Source organism: Thalia democratica, chromosome 4 (genome assembly GCF_965202585.1).
Source record: "Thalia democratica chromosome 4, ktThaDemo2.hap1.1, whole genome shotgun sequence".
Taxonomy (NCBI): Eukaryota; Metazoa; Chordata; class Thaliacea; order Salpida; family Salpidae; genus Thalia; species Thalia democratica.
The window spans coordinates 26,024,402-26,031,577 of record NC_139168.1 but is presented as its reverse complement, the minus strand read 5'-3'; positions in this window follow the sequence as shown (position 1 = coordinate 26,031,577).

Here is a 7,176-nt window from a genome sequence, read left to right as displayed (position 1 = left end):
ATATTAGTTTTCCTTTTTATACATTCGCATCATGACAAAATATTTACGTTATTTTTTATAAAAGAAAGCTTACGCTTCCGGTTTGATATAAAAACTTTGCTACCCTACCCATTGATTAACCGAATAAACACAATTAACACAATAAACTACAAAAAAATTTATGTACCTATAATAATTTAAATCAGGGTTTACCAAACTGGGCAAGTAGCCCCTTAAAGGCTATTAAAGAAATTTAGGGGGCCATGAGCAGCAAAGGGGCCAAAGAGAGAGAGGGGCATGAGCACAAAAGGGGCCACATGGGGCCATGGGGCCATAAACTTTACACTAGATATTCTGGACTTGATGATAAAGAGCAAAAAAAAAAATTAAGGCGTTTTTAATGGTAGTTTTCAAAATTATGCTAGATATTATAAAAAGAAAAAAAAAAAGGAAATTTAGGGGGCTAACAAGCCGTAAAAGGGGGAGCCACAAGGCCATAAGTTTAAACTTACACTAGATATTTTGGTAGATATTTTGGAGTTGATGTTGAAGAGCAAAAATGGTCTAAGGCAGTTCAATTTTTTACTTAGTTAGGCCATTTAAAAAAATATTATATTAATCCCATTATAAAAAAATTTACGCTTGTTAACCAAAATACGCATAGATAGTTAAGAAGTTTAGTTAAGACCAAGAAGCTTAACTTCTTGTTTATTTCAATTATGTTCTAAACTGTTTTACTTGCTTGCTGACCAAGTTTTTGAAAGTACTTCAAGCAATACTAAATAGTCTTAACTAAAAGCTTTGTTTATATTTTTCCTATAATTTTTTAAATGTATAATAATAGATTAAAAAAGATATCACAAAGAACGGTTTACAGACCAAGACGATTTAAGAAACTAAATTATTATAATATTATTACTTCTAAATTAGTAAAAGAAATATTAGCTTCAAACGTAACTAGTAAAATAAATTCACAAGATATTTATGTAGTTATTAATTGTTTATACTTAAGTTTACCTGAAAATTTAATCAACGCTAATGTTATATATTAAATACAAACTTAACTTTTTCGTTTTCAGGATAAAATTATTTGACAATTGATTTTTAGACCACCTTCAAGTTTTAATACTGCTGTTTTAAACAACGACATTTTATAATTTCTTTTGTATAACTTTTTTATTACTTGTAAATTAAGAAGATTTAAAACAAAATGTTTGTATAAGGTTGCTTGTTTTTACATATAAATAAAGTTTGTTTGGAAAACATATGAATATAAGTAATACTTGTTGTATATTGCAAATAAGTATGTAGAACACAAATAAGTTTATCGTCTGCTTAAAACTTAAGCCTTAATTAATAATATTGTGAGAATTTTCGAGTTAGTAAACACGCTTCCTTACTATGACGTAATTATGAATAAAATCGCAGTTTCACCAGCTTACAGCTTTATTCGTCATCTTTAAGAAAACTTCTGACAATGTTGTTTTATTAGCAATTGTAAGTAATTAGTTCAAAATAATGTTTTTTATTATTAATTGATTTAATTAGGTGTTTACTAAACATTCTGTAAAACGAACTTCGTTCAATAACTAAATTAATTAATTGTCAAGCTTTTGTAATAATTAGTAAAGCGTTTTAAAAATTAAAACAAAGGTTAGAGTTATATTATGCCTACATTGCTTGTTTAAAACTTTGATATGTATTTTGTTTAACAACAGATAAATTGACAATATATAATAAACAATGAATCTGTTTTACACACTGTTTTTGGCCTGCTGCCTGTTGAAACAAGCCGACCCCCTGAAATGCCACCACTGCGAAAAAGAAGATTGCGACTCGGAGGACTTCGTTCAGCTCGACTGTCCCAACGCTACCGGGTACGCCTGCTTCTCGGGAAGCGTGGACGAGATCAACACGAAATCGTGCTTCGACAAGGAGCACTGCGGGGAAACGGCGGCGCAGTTCGCGAAAAACGTCACAGTGGAGGACGCGGGAGTTGTGATGGTGGAAGGAGTTTGCTGCGAGGCCGACTTGTGCAACTGGCAAAAAATCGACAAGAACGTCGCGTTGAAGCTCACAGGAGGGGAAATACTTTTAAAGTACTCGTTTTTTTTTACTGCTTTTTTACTTTTTAACTTATATGTTTAGGCAACTTTGCTTATTTTAAGTTAATGGTTTTTAATTACTTTAGTTAGTTTAGTATACTTTCTGCAATTTTAATTTGTTATTTATTTAATACGAATAAAGTAAAGTTTGAATTTAAAATATTGAATGAACTATTTTTGCAACTACTAATTTTTATGTACTTTTTGCACTTATTTTGGTTTTTAAAAAACATCTGTACCTGGAAAATAAACTGTATAATAGGCAACATAGTGTTAGTTGTTATAAAAAGTTAAAGTTATTGCATTTTGTCTTTCAGACAAATCAAGTAAATGTAGTTTTTTTAAGTAAGAGTTGATCTATAAGCTTCAATTTTCTTAAACTTGTTGGACATAAAAAAGCTAAATTTCAAGTTGCTTCACAATTTTAATCGGTCATGCAGTTTTAGCCTTACACCTGCATCAATGTTCAGTTTAAATCATAGCGAAATTTTAAGTAAACGTTGATAGCGCCAAAGGATTTTTTTTAACTAATACGCACTGGTTGGCTTAAAATAATTTAAAATATTTTTTCCTTACGAAAAGGTTTTTATGTTAAGCGGTAATTTTTTTAAATGGTTGATTAGGCTTATAAAAGTTTAAAATCACTTAAAACTCCACTTAAAGCTTACCAAAATCTTGCTTATTGAGATTGTTGTGCTTTTGTACGCTTGTCCTTACAACAGCAGTGTTAGATAGTTTGTTAAACGACATTAAAGCGCTCAAAAAATTTGGTTTAAGAACTTGGTGTACGAAAAAACCTTTTGGTTATCGGTTGATACACCATGCGTAGTGTATTGTCTTATTCAGGACATTGCTGAACCTCAGATAAGCTATTTTGCCGGCTTTAGCTAGTTTTGAGTTTGATTAAACCAAACAAATATTTCTTCTGGTTTAAGTCTGATAGGCTTATAACCATAAAATTATAACTATCTGCCTATTTAAGTTTCAACTTATTTTAGTGTATAATTGGTCATTAATTAAGAATTAAGCTAATTTTTCAAACATAGCTTAAGATTAAGTACGGTTGTACTAAAAAACATTTTGTAAATCTAGTTGACTTGTTTTCAGTAAAACTTTTTAATATCATAATAAGCAAATTAAGCTCTATGTAAGATTTTAAGAATATTGAGTTAAATGTTTTTAAAGGAAACCTTAATACATATATTTTCAAAACAACTTTTTTATGTATCTATAACTGCAAAATATTACGAAAAAAAAAACAAACATTTTGTTAGTAATTTTATGATAGAGAAAGCTTGTAACACTCAAAAAAACTATACTATGAAATTATAAATTTTGTTTCTAAGAGTTCCAACCTCATAAAAGTTATCTTAAGACATATCTTAGTTATGGTATCTGTGTTTTTTAAAGTGTTTATAAGTTTTCTTGCTATTTTTAAAAGCTTTCAATTTGACAGAGTATTACATTTTAAAAGTACCATTAGTTGTTTTGATGTACTAATTAAGTTTTTGTGTTGGAGTTCTTCTTTTTTTTTGTGAATAATTGGTAAGTCTGATTGTAATATTTTAAAGAAAATTTTACAATTAAAAAAAATACAAGATAACTTTTAAACTAAAAGATCATATTATATTTCAGTGTTTCTTCAAATAAACCTTTTTTAAACATAAAAAAATCACCTAATAGTAAATTTTTTTAGTACATATAACAAAATTTTTATTTTGCAAGTTTTATATCATCGTATGCTCATCTTGCGAGAGGTGTTTTGTTAGTGATATCGTTTTTCAAAACAAGTTAATGTCAACAGTTGCAGTAGATTATCTTTTCTAAAGTATCAAACGTTTAAAAGCTTATTTAGTTTAACACAATTTAAACACTGAAACTTGAAAGATTTCATAAAAAATCACATATTTACAAGTATTGCATACTTTACTTTACATAAGAGTAACAATCAAAGCTCTAGACTTGTTTCTAAAGAGAAAATTACAACTTTCCTGATTAACAAATTTCTTTATAAAACAATGCTTCTATTAGTCATTAAAATAATCAGTTACAGTATGTATCTAAGCCAAATCAAAAATATACCTAAACAATATTTTATTGCAACTGAGGATATAACTAATAAAGTGGGACATTATTTTATAAATAAATTCGTGAATCAATAACTTTGTATTTGCAAGTATAATAAAAAACTAATAATATCTTCATATACATAAATTTATTGTTTTTTTTTATAATTTAATACCCTTTTATTTGATAAAAATATAATTTTTATTTTTTTGACAGCTGAGATGTGAATACAAAATTCAAGATAAATATCATCGCAAATAATTTGAATTTTTATAGAAATAATACGAAAACTTTTCTATTGTATAAATTTCAACACTGAAATAGATAGAAAAGAATAAATCACAATTAAAACTGAATCATTGTTGCATTTAAATAACTCTAGTTTAAATAAAAAATATTAGCTTTATTACTACAGTAACCTACCAACTAGGCACGCACTGCCAGTATGATGCACACTTTTTAGCCAAAAAACGTTCAATAATAAAATCAAAATAAGGTTTCAAGCTAGCCTGAGTTGTCCCTGTTAGCCTGAGATCGTGGTAACCACGACAGTTAAAAACAAAATGAGTAAAAATTAAACATATAAATTGTTAAAAACACTCTCTCAAATCAATAAATGCAAATATTGAAACCAGTCTTTTATGAGATCAGCACCATTTATCCCTTGTTTTATACTAAAACAACCAGTTAAAGTACATATAATGATAAATAGTAAGCAATAAAATTCTGTAAATCTAAACAAGTCTTTTGAATAACCACAATTTAATAAAACCTTGATCAATTTTTCATCAGTCTTTATTTAATTTAAAATAGTAATTGATTATATGTACTATGTAAGTATAGAAGCTACAAGAAGATAGATTAAAAAAACTTAATGGGTTGAATATAAAAGTACATAAATAAACAAATACTAAAAACGTAAATAAAGAATATAGATTACAAACAAATACTTAAGACTTCTAATGTCAACAAATATGCTTTGTTTTTATGGTGAAAGTGTAATTGTTTTGAAAATTTTGCTATACAGTAGACTACCGCTTAAGTACGCAAATTGAACCCGATCAAAAAGTGCGTACTTAGCACGGGTAGTGCGTACTTTTTGACGACATAGTATAATATGAAATTTAGCTCAAACTTTTTGACATGATAAAATAGAGCCAAGATTTATTTTTTTATTTTGAATAGATTGCTAGTCAAGCTAAGTTTAGTTTTATTTATTACTTAAAACCATTTTTCTGTTATTTGCTAAATTGTTTCGGTTTAGGATACACCTATTTTTATTTTTTATAGCTGAGATTTTTATCAAACATTTAATTTAGAAAGTGTAATACATTTATTATAATTTTCCATTAGCTAAAAAGTGTTTGATTTTTTTTATTTGAAAGAAAAACGTTTCAGGACTGTTTTTGTATAAAAGTTTATATCAGTAGAAACATTTATAGTATAAGTGCAAAATGACAAGATGCTCATTAATTTTTTTTTAACTTTAGTTTTTTGTTGTTGTTCTTTCTTTTTATATGTTTACTTTGACTTTATAAAATTTATAACTAGCTTTTGTGGTTAACGAGTTTTTTATTATGTCACATTAAAGTTAGTCTTTCTTTTGCAAATATTCTGAAAGTTTTTGAATAAAAATAGAATTAGATTTTTTTTGTCTTTCTGGATAAATGCGTACTTAAGGCGGGGTGCGTACTTAAGCGGTAGTCTACTGTAATATTATTATAATACTATTAAAATAATATTTTAACATGTTTGTATGGGTAGCTGTCTAAATTGCATGAGCGTACAAAATTGCACGAAAAAACTTTTGCACGGGTTTAATTTATTTTTAATATTTTTTTTTTTTACTATCACTGTTACCCCTAACCCTTACCCAAGGTCGGTATCTTTTCTTTTTTATTGATTTCTTTTTATTTTCTGTATTTTTTTATTCTCGTGCAAAATTGACCCTTGGTAAAAATCATCTTTGTGCAATTTAGACCCGTTCCCGTTTCTACTAGACTTAATGTTGGTAGTTGAAGACCAAAAACTACTAGGTACGCACTGCCAGTTTGGTACGCATTTTTGCGCTGTGCAGGTGCGTACCTAGTTGGCAGGTTACTGTATAAGTCTAAGCCGTGACAGTTAAAACCTTTTTCCTGAATGCCCGATATGAGTCTCACACTAACTTGCTACCAAAAACTAGTTGATTATTACCAAACAAGCATGTACTGTTTAAAAATGTCAACAAGTTATAGTTAATAAACACAAATGAATTGATACGATTGAATAAGTAGAATCTTTTTAATAAAAAAACATATTTTTTGATACGTTCAAAAATATTCAGTAAATTTAATGCATTGGAATTTTTACTTGTCTTATAACACAAAATAAACATGAATTATCAAAGATATATACAAAAAATTTAATTACGCATTTGTATAGGTTTAATATTTTTTTAAAGTGAATTTAAAAATTTATAGTAAAACTAATAAAATTATAACAGTAATGCAAATTAGTTGAATTAACTTGTGACTATTAGTAACCTAAAAAGATTACCTTTCTATTAATAAAATTTTAGGCCATCATTTTATTATTATTATGCTCATTTATGGTTTTTATTGCTGTTTTTATACTTTATAACACGTGATTAATAAACACGTAAACATTACAAACATATTTTTGTTATTAAGTTCCCGTTAACCTTATTTAGTACTTTCAAAAAATATATGGTAACAATTTTTTTTTGTACATTTTTGAGTAACTAAAACCTTTATAAAAAACCCTCTGTTTGATTAAAATAGTTGTAAAAAATTTACTTTTTTATACAATAACCATAAAATTGAATAGATACTGTAAAGCTACTTTAAATGTATTTTAAAAAACAAAAATTTTAATGATATACAAAATTGAAACTACTTTTATGATAAATTTTTTGTATCTTATTGAAATTTCTTTAATTTACATGTAAAAATAGCTTAAAATTCAATTTATTTTTTTATATAAGTTTTTTTGCCCAAAATGTTGAACTCCAGGGTTTTCCGGG